Source organism: Triturus cristatus, chromosome 10 (genome assembly GCF_964204655.1).
Source record: "Triturus cristatus chromosome 10, aTriCri1.1, whole genome shotgun sequence".
NCBI classification, from domain to species: domain Eukaryota; kingdom Metazoa; phylum Chordata; class Amphibia; order Caudata; family Salamandridae; genus Triturus; species Triturus cristatus.
In genome coordinates, this window is record NC_140593.1 from 855,127,289 (window position 1) to 855,139,379 (window position 12,091).

Genomic DNA, 12,091 nt, shown 5'->3' on the forward strand with positions numbered 1-12,091 from the left:
ACATAAAAGCAGCTCATGCACAGTGTTTCTGCCCGGTCTCGAACCGGGGACCTTTCGCGTGTTAGGCGAACGTGATGACCACTACACTACAGAAACTCACTTGCTGTGTTTTACTGTTAGAGCAAGGTTCCTCTCAAGGGTTCTCTCTACTTCTATTCTGCTGTATCAGCAGCCACTCAGAAAGCGAGGAACAAGTGTGAAAACTGCAGAGATATCAGCCAACATACTTGCAATTAGACGTATTAAAAATTGACTTATGCAGGCATCGACAGACAAATATCTGATGCCTAAATGCCAGCAAGTACAGCTTGGGAAAGCATCACCTGGGACACACACAGACTAAGCATGAAGGCAGAAAAAGCACGGTGATCCATGTTTCTTATGAGGTTCAAAATATTTTGTGCAACAATGCGGCGAGTGTAATGAGAAATAGTCAGGCATTGTGAGTTTTGAGTAGGATTCGTATGTTTACCTCTGAAAAAGGGCTCGTCCGGGATTTGAACCCGGGACCTCTCGCACCCTAATCGAGAATCATACCCCTAGACCAACAAGCCGAGGCACACAAGAGTCGCCTTTCGCACAGGCTCCGGGGGTTATTGGCAGCGAGTTAGTGAATGCTTCACCCAAAGCAAGCAACTGCACATGCTGCTCTCTTCTGCAATATGGTTGCTGTCTTTTCCATGGCCGTCATCGAACAAGAAATGAAAATGCCTCTATCCTTCAGACATTTTGTTTGTTCTAGGTGTATGCTCTCGGTGAGGTCAATAAAACCATTTCTGCTCTCATGCCTTGCTTTCATGAAGTAGGCCCAACCTTCAGTACACAAGGACGTGCAAACGAATAGCGCAAACTATCGTCACTTCTCTTTTTGAGCTGTCACTGATACCCCTGGAGCACAGTACGTCACGCTGGTGAGGGATAGACAGCTTCCATTATCTCAGCTTTCCTATAAATTGAGAGAGTAAATGCAAACTGTGTGAAAAACAGAAAACTGCTCTTTCTGCCCGATCTCGAACCAGGGACCTTTCGCGTGTAAAGCGAACGTGATAACCACTACACTACAGAAACAGACACGCTTGCAGGAATCTTCTTGGCATGTAGTGGGCTGGAATGCACAGACCAAGGGCCAATGTCCATGAAGCTCAAAGTTGGACCCTCCTTACCCGATCTCTTTCTTTGGAAGAAAGGAACGAGGACCCCTTTTATTCCAAAAGGCGATTTTAAAACCATACCTGAAACCACACTAGAAAAACACTTTGCATTTAATTTTCCTACACTGATGGTCCACCCCAGAAAAGCAGTTGCAAAGAAGTCCGGCACTGAAATTCTATACGCCAAAAGTGGGAAATAGCGTAGAGGGAAAGGAACTTTCTCACCATACACGGCGTCTTATAGCATTGAAAAGAAGAAATGGCCCTATATAATAAGAAGCCTAAAAATAATTCCACAGCATGGGCTCGTCCGGGATTTGAATCCGGGACCTCTCGCACCCGAAGCAAGAATCATACCCCTAGACCAACGAGCCTGATTCCCCAGTTGGCATTTTAAGCAATTTCTGATGCGTCTTTCAGAAACAAAGCAGGGCTATTTGGCTGCTCTCTCTCTATGTGAACCACAAAAAGTCATGTTTTCTCTCAAGGTGTTGTTTTTTTCACTCTTGCAAGGAAGGGATCAGTCGATATCCTAGCTGCCAGAGAGCAGAAAAAAGGCGCTGATGAGAACTGTGGCACTTTCTGGCACTTGTACTCCTCTGCAAGTCCTGGACACTTGCCCCATAGACTTCCACCCCAGATGCAAGGGAGGGCCTGCCAATTCTTGCTCCTAAGACAGAGGCATTTGATTCTTGGATTCAAACACGCTCACTCAGCGCTCGATCAGGCGAGATCAGGCGAGATTTATATGAGTGGCTCGCAGGACTGAAACACTAACCTGGGAGCCCCAGGGTGGCTGAATTCCCAGGATGGCCATTTTTGGGCAAGTCACCTCCTTTCCTCCTGCCTCAATCTAGAATTGGCTGCAAATCACAAGATAGAGTTCAATGTCCGTGTGTACTGCCTACTCCCAGATACCTCTCTGTCTTCCTTATGTAAATTAAAATTCGCAAGGGGGGACCAATGACAATCTGCTCCTCCCACATAACCAGGAAGCCCTGTTGAACATGTCTGCCTGTGTTGTTGCAGGGACAGTGCCTTCTCCGCCCAAAAGGTGGCAGGAGAGCCTCACAACAAAGATGGGATCAACTGCTTAATGACAAACCAGCACGGCAGTTTGTGTGATGGAGTGCAAATTTAACTGAAGGTGTGCCTGAGGTGTCCCTTCCAGGAATACATGGAATTGTGATTGAGGGCCCAGCCTGATCGTTGGTGGATTTCTCGTCATATGTTACAGGTCCGTGCAAAGATTGTGGTGTGTGGGAATGCACTGCAAAAAACAGGACGATTTAAGGGTGTAAAAGAAACCTGTCAGAAGTGGGATTTGAACCCACGCCTCCATGAGGAGACCAGAAGTCTCAGTTGCACTGAAGATCAAGCTCTCTTGAGTCTGGCGCCTTAGACCACTCGGCCATCCTGACAGCCCTGGGTGTGCACAGATCTGACTCTTCTGACTGCACCTGCCAATGTTTGCACTTACAACGTTCACAGCAATGTCACAAGTGTAAAGACCCCACAATACAACATGGCATGACAAAAAAAAAGCTAGGCACAAGAGCGACCACTGATGGATGCGGATTACTTTGTTTCGTCTTGCAAAAGTAAAGGAAGTTTCCCATGGCTCGCTGGGTTCAAGGACCGCCTCTTCTTAAGCTTGCATTGAGATAATAGGGTTTTAGAGGGTGCACATAAAAGCAGCTCATGCACAGTGTTTCTGCCCAGTCTCGAACCGGGGACCTTTCGCGTGTTAGGCGAACGTGATGACCACTGCACTACAGAAACTCACTTGCTGTGTTTTACTGTTAGAGCAAGGTTCCTCTCAAGGGTTCTCTCTACTTCTATTCTGCTGTATCAGCAGCCACTCAGAAAGCGAGGAGCAAGTGTGAAAACTGCAGAGATATCAGCCAACATACTTGCAATTAGACGTATTAAAAATTGACTTATGCAGGCATCGACAGACAAATATCTGATGCCTAAATGCCAGCAAGTACAGCTTGGGAAAGCATCACCTGGGACACACTCAGACTAAGCATGAAGGCAGAAAAAGCACGGTGATCCATGTTTCTTATGAGGTTCAAAATATTTTGTGCAACAATGCGGCGAGTGTAATGAGAAATAGTCAGGCATTGTGAGTTTTGAGTAGGATTCGTATGTTTACCTCTGAAAAAGGGCTCGTCCGGGATTTGAACCCGGGACCTCTCGCACCCTAAGCGAGAATCATACCCCTAGACCAACGAGCCGAGGCACACAAGAGTCGCCTTTCGCACCGGCTCCGGGGGTTATTGGCAGCGAGTTAGTGAATGCTTCACCCAAAGCAAGCAACTGCACATGCTGCTCTCTTCTGCAATATGGTTGCTGTCTTTTCCATGGCCGTCATCGAACAAGAAATGAAAATGCCTCTATCCTTCAGACATTTTGTTTGTTCTAGGTGTATGCTCTCGGTGAGGTCAATAAAACCATTTCTGCTCTCATGCCTTGCTTTCATGAAGTAGGCCCAACCTTCAGTACACAATGACGTGCAAACGAATAGCGCAAACTATCGTCACTTCTCTTTTTGAGCTGTCACTGATACCCCTGGAGCACAGTACGTCACGCTGGTGAGGGATAGACAGCTTCCATTATCTCAGCTTTCCTATAAATTGAGAGAGTAAATGCAAACTGTGTGAAAAACAGAAAGCTGCTGTTTCTGCCCGGTCTCGAACCAGGGACCTTTCGCGTGTAAAGCAAACGTGATAACCACTACACTACAGAAACAGACACGCTTGCTGGAATCTTCTTGGCATGTAGTGGGCTGGAATGCACAGACCAAGGGCCAATGTCCATGAAGCTCAAAGTTGGACCCTCCTTACCCGATCTCTTTCTTTGGAAGAAAGGAACGAGGACCCCTTTTATTCCAAAAGGCGATTTTAAAACCATACCTGAAACCACACTAGAAAAACACTTTGCATTTAATTTTCCTACACTGATGGTCCACCCCAGAAAAGCAGTTGCAAAGAAGTCCGGCACTGAAATTCTATACGCCAAAAGTGGGAAATAGCGTAGAGGGAAAGGAACTTTCTCACCATACACGGCGTCTTATAGCATTGAAAAGAAGAAATGGCCCTATATAATAAGCAGCCTAAAAGTAATTCCACAGCATGGGCTCTTCCGGGATTTGAACCCGGGACCTCTCGCACCCGAAGCGAGAATCATACCCCTAGACCAACGAGCCTGATTCCCCAGTCGGCATTTTTAGCAATTTCTGATGCGTCTTTCAGAAACAAAGCAGGGCTATTTGGCTGCTCTCTCTCTATGTGAACCACAAAAAGTCATGTTTTCTCTCAAGGTGTTGTTTTTTTCACTCTTGCAAGGAAGGGATCAGTCGATATCCTAGCTGCCAGAGAGCAGAAAAAACGCGCTGATGAGAACTGCAGGCACTTTCTGGCACTTGTACTCCTCTGCAAGTCCTGGACACTTGCCCCATAGACTTCCACCCCAGATGCAAGGGAGGGCCTGCCAATTCTTGCTCCTAAGACAGAGGCATTTGATTCTTGGATTCAAACACGCTCACTCAGCGCTCGATCAGGCTCGATCAGGCGAGATTTATATGAGTGGCTCGCAGGACTGAAACACTAACCTGGGAGCCCCAGGGTGGCTGAATTCCCAGGATGGCCATTTTTGGGCAAGTCACCTCCTTTCCTCCTGCCTCAATCTAGAATTGGCTGCAAATCACAAGATAGAGTTCAATGTCCGTGTGTACTGCCTACTCCCAGATACCTCTCTGTCTTCCTTATGTAAATTAAAATTCGCAAGGGGGGACCAATGACAATCTGCTCCTCCCACATAACCAGGAAGCCCTGTTGAACATGTCTGCCTGTGTTGTTGCAGGGACAGTGCCTTCTCCGCCCAAAAGGTGGCAGGAGAGCCTCACAACAAAGATGGGATCAACTGCTTAATGAGAAACCAGCACAGCAGTTTGTGTGATGGAGTGCAAATTTAACTGAAGGTGTGCCTGAGGTGTCCCTTCCAGGAATACATGGAATTGTGATTGAGGGCCCAGCCTGATCGTTGGTGGATTTCTCGTCATATGTTACAGGTCCGTGCAAAGATTGTGGTGTGTGGGAATGCACTGCAAAAAACAGGACGATTTAAGGGTGTAAAAGAAACCTGTCAGAAGTGGGATTTGAACCCACGCCTCCATGAGGAGACCAGAAGTCTCAGTTGCACTGAAGATCAAGCTCTCTTGAGTCTGGCGCCTTAGACCACTCGGCCAGCCTGACAGCCCTGGGTGTGCACAGATCTGATTCTTCTGACTGCACCTGCCAATGTTTGCACTTACAACGTTCACAGCAATGTCACAAGTGTAAAGACCCCACAATACAACATGGCATGACAAAAACAAAAGCTAGGCACAAGAGCGACCACTGATGGATGCGGATTACTTTGTTTCGTCTTGCAAAAGTAAAGGAAGTTTCCCATGGCTCGCTGGGTTCAAGGACCGCCTCTTCTTAAGCTTGCATTGAGATAATAAGGTTTTAGAGGGTGCACATAAAAGCAGCTCATGCACAGTGTTTCTGCCCGGTCTCGAACCGGGGACCTTTCGCGTGTTAGGCGAACGTGATGACCACTACACTACAGAAACTCACTTGCTCTGTTTTACCGTTAGAGCAAGGTTCCTCTCAAGGGTTCTCTCTACTTCTATTCTGCTGTATCAGCAGCCACTCAGAAAGCGAGGAACAAGTGTGAAAACTGCAGAGATATCAGCCAACATACTTGCAATTAGACGTATTAAAAATTGACTTATGCAGGCATCGACAGACAAATATCTGATGCCTAAATGCCAGCAAGTACAGCTTGGGAAAGCATCACCTGGGACACACACAGACTAAGCATGAAGGCAGAAAAAGCACGGTGATCCATGTTTCTTATGAGGTTCAAAATATTTTGTGCAACAATGCGGCGAGTGTAATGAGAAATAGTCAGGCATTGTGAGTTTTGAGTAGGATTCGTATGTTTACCTCTGAAAAAGGGATCGTCCGGGATTTGAACCCGGGACCTCTCGCACCCTAATCGAGAATCATACCCCTAGACCAACGAGCCGAGGCACACAAGAGTCGCCTTTCGCACCGGCTCCGGGGGTTATTGGCAGCGAGTTAGTGAATGCTTCACCCAAAGCAAGCAACTGCACATGCTGCTCTCTTCTGCAATATGGTTGCTGTCTTTTCCATGGCCGTCATCGAACAAGAAATGAAAATGCCTCTATCCTTCAGACATTTTGTTTGTTCTAGGTGTATGCTCTCGGTGAGGTCAATAAAACCATTTCTGCTCTCATGCCTTGCTTTCATGAAGTAGGCCCAACCTTCAGTACACAAGGACGTGCAAACGAATAGCGCAAACTATCGTCACTTCTCTTTTTGAGCTGTCACTGATACCCCTGGAGCACAGTACGTCACGCTGGTGAGGGATAGACAGCTTCCATTATCTCAGCTTTCCTATAAATTGAGAGAGTAAATGCAAACTGTGTGAAAAACAGAAAACTGCTCTTTCTGCCCGGTCTCGAACCAGGGACCTTTCGCGTGTAAAGCGAACGTGATAACCACTACACTACAGAAACAGACACGCTTGCAGGAATCTTCTTGGCATGTAGTGGGCTGGAATGCACAGACCAAGGGCCAATGTCCATGAAGCTCAAAGTTGGACCCTCCTTACCCGATCTCTTTCTTTGGAAGAAAGGAACGAGGACCCCTTTTATTCCAAAAGGCGATTTTAAAACCATACCTGAAACCACACTAGAAAAACACTTTGCATTTAATTTTCCTACACTGATGGTCCACCCCAGAAAAGCAGTTGCAAAGAAGTCCGGCACTGAAATTCTATACGCCAAAAGTGGGAAATAGCGTAGAGGGAAAGGAACTTTCTCACCATACACGGCGTCTTATAGCATTGAAAAGAAGAAATGGCCCTATATAATAAGAAGCCTAAAAATAATTCCACAGCATGGGCTCGTCCGGGATTTGAATCCGGGACCTCTCGCACCCGAAGCGAGAATCATACCCCTAGACCAACGAGCCTGATTCCCCAGTTGGCATTTTAAGCAATTTCTGATGCGTCTTTCAGAAACAAAGCAGGGCTATTTGGCTGCTCTCTCTCTATGTGAACCACAAAAAGTCATGTTTTCTCTCAAGGTGTTGTTTTTTTCTCTCTTGCAAGGAAGGGATCAGTCGATATCCTAGCTGCCAGAGAGCAGAAAAAAGGCGCTGATGAGAACTGTGGCACTTTCTGGCACTTGTACTCCTCTGCAAGTCCTGGACACTTGCCCCATAGACTTCCACCCCCGATGCAAGGGAGGGCCTGCCAATTCTTGCTCCTAAGACAGAGGCATTTGATTCTTGGATTCAAACACGCTCACTCAGCGCTCGATCAGGCGAGATCAGGCGAGATTTATATGAGTGGCTCGCAGGACTGAAACACTAACCTGGGAGCCCCAGGGTGGCTGAATTCCCAGGATGGCCATTTTTGGGCAAGTCACCTCCTTTCCTCCTGCCTCAATCTAGAATTGGCTGCAAATCACAAGATAGAGTTCAATGTCCGTGTGTACTGCCTACTCCCAGATACCTCTCTCTCTTCCTTATGTAAATTAAAATTCGCAAGGGGGGACCAATGACAATCTGCTCCTCCCACATAACCAGGAAGCCCTGTTGAACATGTCTGCTTGTGTTGTTGCAGGGACAGTGCCTTCTCCGCCCAAAAGGTGGCAGGAGAGCCTCACAACAAAGATGGGATCAACTGCTTAATGAGAAACCAGCACGGCAGTTTGTGTGATGGAGTGCAAATTTAACTGAAGGTGTGCCTGAGGTGTCCCTTCCAGGAATACATGGAATTGTGATTGAGGGCCCAGCCTGATCGTTGGTGGATTTCTCGTCATATGTTACAGGTCCGTGCAAAGATTGTGGTGTGTGGGAATGCACTGCAAAAAACAGGACGATTTAAGGGTGTAAAAGAAACCTGTCAGAAGTGGGATTTGAACCCACGCCTCCATGAGGAGACCAGAAGTCTCAGTTGCACTGAAGATCAAGCTCTCTTGAGTCTGGCGCCTTAGACCACTCGGCCATCCTGACAGCCCTGGGTGTGCACAGATCTGACTCTTCTGACTGCACCTGCCAATGTTTGCACTTACAACGTTCACAGCAATGTCACAAGTGTAAAGACCCCACAATACAACATGGCATGACAAAAAAAAAGCTAGGCACAAGAGCGACCACTGATGGATGCGGATTACTTTGTTTCGTCTTGCAAAAGTAAAGGAAGTTTCCCACGGCTCGCTGGGTTCAAGGACCGCCTCTTCTTAAGCTTGCATTGAGATAATAAGGTTTTAGAGGGTGCACATAAAAGCAGCACATTCACAGTGTTTCTGCCCGGTCTCGAACCGGGGACCTTTCGCGTGTTAGGCGAACGTGATGACCACTACACTACAGAAACTCACTTGCTGTGTTTTACTGTTAGAGCAAGGTTCCTCTCAAGGGTTCTCTCTACTTCTATTCTGCTGTATCAGCAGCCACTCAGAAAGCGAGGAACAAGTGTGAAAACTGCAGAGATATCAGCCAACATACTTGCAATTAGACGTATTAAAAATTGACTTATGCAGGCATCGACAGACAAATATCTGATGCCTAAATGCCAGCAAGTACAGCTTGGGAAAGCATCACCTGGGACACACACAGACTAAGCATGAAGGCAGAAAAAGCATGGTGATCCATGTTTCTTATGAGGTTCAAAATATTTTGTGCAACAATGCGGCGAGTGTAATGAGAAATAGTCAGGCATTGTGAGTTTTGAGTAGGATTCGTATGTTTACCTCTGAAAAAGGGCTCGTCCGGGATTTGAACCCGGGACCTCTCGCACCCTAATCGAGAATCATACCCCTAGACCAACGAGCCGAGGCACACAAGAGTCGCCTTTCGCACCGGCTCCGGGGGTTATTGGCAGCGAGTTAGTGAATGCTTCACCCAAAGCAAGCAACTGCACATGCTGCTCTCTTCTGCAATATGGTTGCTGTCTTTTCCATGGCCGTCATCGAACAAGAAATGAAAATGCCTCTATCCTTCAGACATTTTGTTTGTTCTAGGTGTATGCTCTCGGTGAGGTCAATAAAACCATTTCTGCTCTCATGCCTTGCTTTCATGAAGTAGGCCCAACCTTCAGTACACAAGGACGTGCAAACGAATAGCGCAAACTATCGTCACTTCTCTTTTTGAGCTGTCACTGATACCCCTGGAGCACAGTACGTCACGCTGGTGAGGGATAGACAGCTTCCATTATCTCAGCTTTCCTATAAATTGAGAGAGTAAATGCAAACTGTGTGAAAAACAGAAAACTGCTCTTTCTGCCCGGTCTCGAACCAGGGACCTTTCGCGTGTAAAGCGAACGTGATAACCACTACACTACAGAAACAGACACGCTTGCAGGAATCTTCTTGGCATGTAGTGGGCTGGAATGCACAGACCCAGGGCCAATGTCCATGAAGCTCAAAGTTGGACCCTCCTTACCCGATCTCTTTCTTTGGAAGAAAGGAACGAGGACCCCTTTTATTCCAAAAGGCGATTTTAAAACCATACCTGAAACCACACTAGAAAAACACTTTGCATTTAATTTTCCTACACTGATGGTCCACCCCAGAAAAGCAGTTGCAAAGAAGTCCGGCACTGAAATTCTATACGCCAAAAGTGGGAAATAGCGTAGAGGGAAAGGAACTTTCTCACCATACACGGCGTCTTATAGCATTGAAAAGAAGAAATGGCCCTATATAATAAGAAGCCTAAAAATAATTCCACAGCATGGGCTCGTCCGGGATTTGAATCCGGGACCTCTTGCACCCGAAGCGAGAATCATACCCCTAGACCAACGAGCCTGATTTCCCAGTTGGCATTTTAAGCAATTTCTGATGCGTCTTTCAGAAACAAAGCAGGGCTATTTGGCTGCTCTCTCTCTATGTGAACCACAAAAAGTCATGTTTTCTCTCAAGGTGTTGTTTTTTTCACTCTTGCAAGGAAGGGATCAGTCGATATCCTAGCTGCCAGAGAGCAGAAAAAAGGCGCTGATGAGAACTGTGGCACTTTCTGGCACTTGTACTCCTCTGCAAGTCCTGGACACTTGCCCTATAGACTTCCACCCCAGATGCAAGGGAGGGCCTGCCAATTCTTGCTCCTAAGACAGAGGCATTTGATTCTTGGATTCAAACACGCTCACTCAGCGCTCGATCAGGCTCGATCAGGCGAGATTTATATGAGTGTCTCGCAGGACTGAAACACTAACCTGGGAGCCCCAGGGTGGCTGAATTCCCAGGATGGCCATTTTTGGGCAAGTCACCTCCTTTCCTCCTGCCTCAATCTAGAATTGGCTGCAAATCACAAGATAGAGTTCAATGTCCGTGTGTACTGCCTACTCCCAGATACCTCTCTGTCTTCCTTATGTAAATTAAAATTCGCAAGGGGGGACCAATGACAATCTGCTCCTCCCACATAACCAGGAAGCCCTGTTGAACATGTCTGCCTGTGTTGTTGCAGGGACAGTGCCTTCTCCGCCCAAAAGGTGGCAGGAGAGCCTCACAACAAAGATGGGATCAACTGCTTAATGAGAAACCAGCACGGCAGTTTGTGTGATGGAGTGCAAATTTAACGGAAGGTGTGCCTGAGGTGTCCCTTCCAGGAATACATGGAATTGTGATTGAGGGCCCAGCCTGATCGTTGGTGGATTTCTCGTCATATGTTACAGGTCCGTGCAAAGATTGTGGTGTGTGGGGAATGCACTGCAAAAAACAGGACGATTTAAGGGTGTAAAAGAAACCTGTCAGAAGTGGGATTTGAACCCACGCCTCCATGAGGAGACCAGAAGTCTCAGTTGCACTGAAGATCAAGCTCTCTTGAGTCTGGCGCCTTAGACCACTCGGCAATCCTGACAGCCCTGGCTGTGCACAGATCTGACTCTTCTGACTGCACCTGACAATGTTTGCACTTACAACGTTCACAGCAATGTCACAAGTGTAAAGACCCCACAATACAACATGGCATGACAAAAAAAAAGCTAGGTACAAGAGCGATCACTGATGGATGCGGATTACTTTGTTTCGTCTTGCAAAAGTAAAGGAAGTTTCCCATGGCTCGCTGGGTTCAAGGACCGCCTCTTCTTAAGCTTGCATTGAGATAATAGGGTTTTAGAGGGTGCACATAAAAGCAGCTCATGCACAGTGTTTCTGCCCGGTCTCGAACCGGGGACCTTTCGCGTGTTAGGCGAACGTGATGACCACTGCACTACAGAAACTCACTTGCTGTGTTTTACTGTTAGAGCAAGGTTCCTCTCAAGGGTTCTCTCTACTTCTATTCTGCTGTATCAGCAGCCACTCAGAAAGCGAGGAGCAAGTGTGAAAACTGCAGAGATATCAGCCAACATACTTGCAATTAGACGTATTAAAAATTGACTTATGCAGGCATCGACAGACAAATATCTGATGCCTAAATGCCAGCAAGTACAGCTTGGGAAAGCATCACCTGGGACACACTCAGACTAAGCATGAAGGCAGAAAAAGCACGGTGATCCATGTTTCTTATGAGGTTCAAAATATTTTGTGCAACAATGCGGCGAGTGTAATGAGAAATAGTCAGGCATTGTGAGTTTTGAGTAGGATTCGTATGTTTACCTCTGAAAAAGGGCTCGTCCGGGATTTGAACCCGGGACCTCTCGCACCCTAAGCGAGAATCATACCCCTAGACCAACGAGCCGAGGCACACAAGAGTCGCCTTTCGCACCGGCTCCGGGGGTTATTGGCAGCGAGTTAGTGAATGCTTCACCCAAAGCAAGCAACTGCACATGCTGCTCTCTTCTGCAATATGGTTGCTGTCTTTTCCATGGCCGTCATCGAACAAGAAATGAAAATGCCTCTATCCTTCAGACATTTTGTTTGTTCT

General features: G+C 47.0%; 9 non-coding genes across 9 annotated transcripts; all 9 read right to left on the bottom strand.

Moving 5' to 3' along the window:
• Nucleotides 1-23: 23 nt before the first annotated feature.
• On the bottom strand, nt 24-96 carry TRNAV-AAC (transfer RNA valine (anticodon AAC)). Its single transcript has one exon. It is a non-coding gene; the product is annotated as a tRNA-Val (tRNA).
• Nucleotides 97-2,460: 2,364 nt separating this feature from the next.
• On the bottom strand, nt 2,461-2,572 carry TRNAL-CAA (transfer RNA leucine (anticodon CAA)). The gene is made up of 2 exons: nt 2,535-2,572; nt 2,461-2,506 (listed from the first exon to the last, which is right to left on the bottom strand). It is a non-coding gene; the product is annotated as a tRNA-Leu (tRNA).
• A 747-nt stretch (nt 2,573-3,319) lies between these two features.
• Nucleotides 3,320-3,391, bottom strand: TRNAP-AGG (transfer RNA proline (anticodon AGG)). The gene has a single exon. It is a non-coding gene; the product is annotated as a tRNA-Pro (tRNA).
• Nucleotides 3,392-3,832: 441 nt separating this feature from the next.
• Nucleotides 3,833-3,905, bottom strand: TRNAV-UAC (transfer RNA valine (anticodon UAC)). Its single transcript has one exon. It is a non-coding gene; the product is annotated as a tRNA-Val (tRNA).
• A 1,794-nt stretch (nt 3,906-5,699) lies between these two features.
• TRNAV-AAC (transfer RNA valine (anticodon AAC)) lies at nt 5,700-5,772 on the bottom strand. The gene has a single exon. It is a non-coding gene; the product is annotated as a tRNA-Val (tRNA).
• Nucleotides 5,773-8,136: 2,364 nt separating this feature from the next.
• On the bottom strand, nt 8,137-8,248 carry TRNAL-CAA (transfer RNA leucine (anticodon CAA)). Its single transcript has 2 exons — nt 8,211-8,248; nt 8,137-8,182 (listed from the first exon to the last, which is right to left on the bottom strand). It is a non-coding gene; the product is annotated as a tRNA-Leu (tRNA).
• A 288-nt stretch (nt 8,249-8,536) lies between these two features.
• Nucleotides 8,537-8,609, bottom strand: TRNAV-AAC (transfer RNA valine (anticodon AAC)). Its single transcript has one exon. It is a non-coding gene; the product is annotated as a tRNA-Val (tRNA).
• A 2,765-nt stretch (nt 8,610-11,374) lies between these two features.
• TRNAV-AAC (transfer RNA valine (anticodon AAC)) lies at nt 11,375-11,447 on the bottom strand. The gene has a single exon. It is a non-coding gene; the product is annotated as a tRNA-Val (tRNA).
• A 386-nt stretch (nt 11,448-11,833) lies between these two features.
• Nucleotides 11,834-11,905, bottom strand: TRNAP-AGG (transfer RNA proline (anticodon AGG)). The gene has a single exon. It is a non-coding gene; the product is annotated as a tRNA-Pro (tRNA).
• Nucleotides 11,906-12,091: the final 186 nt, after the last annotated feature.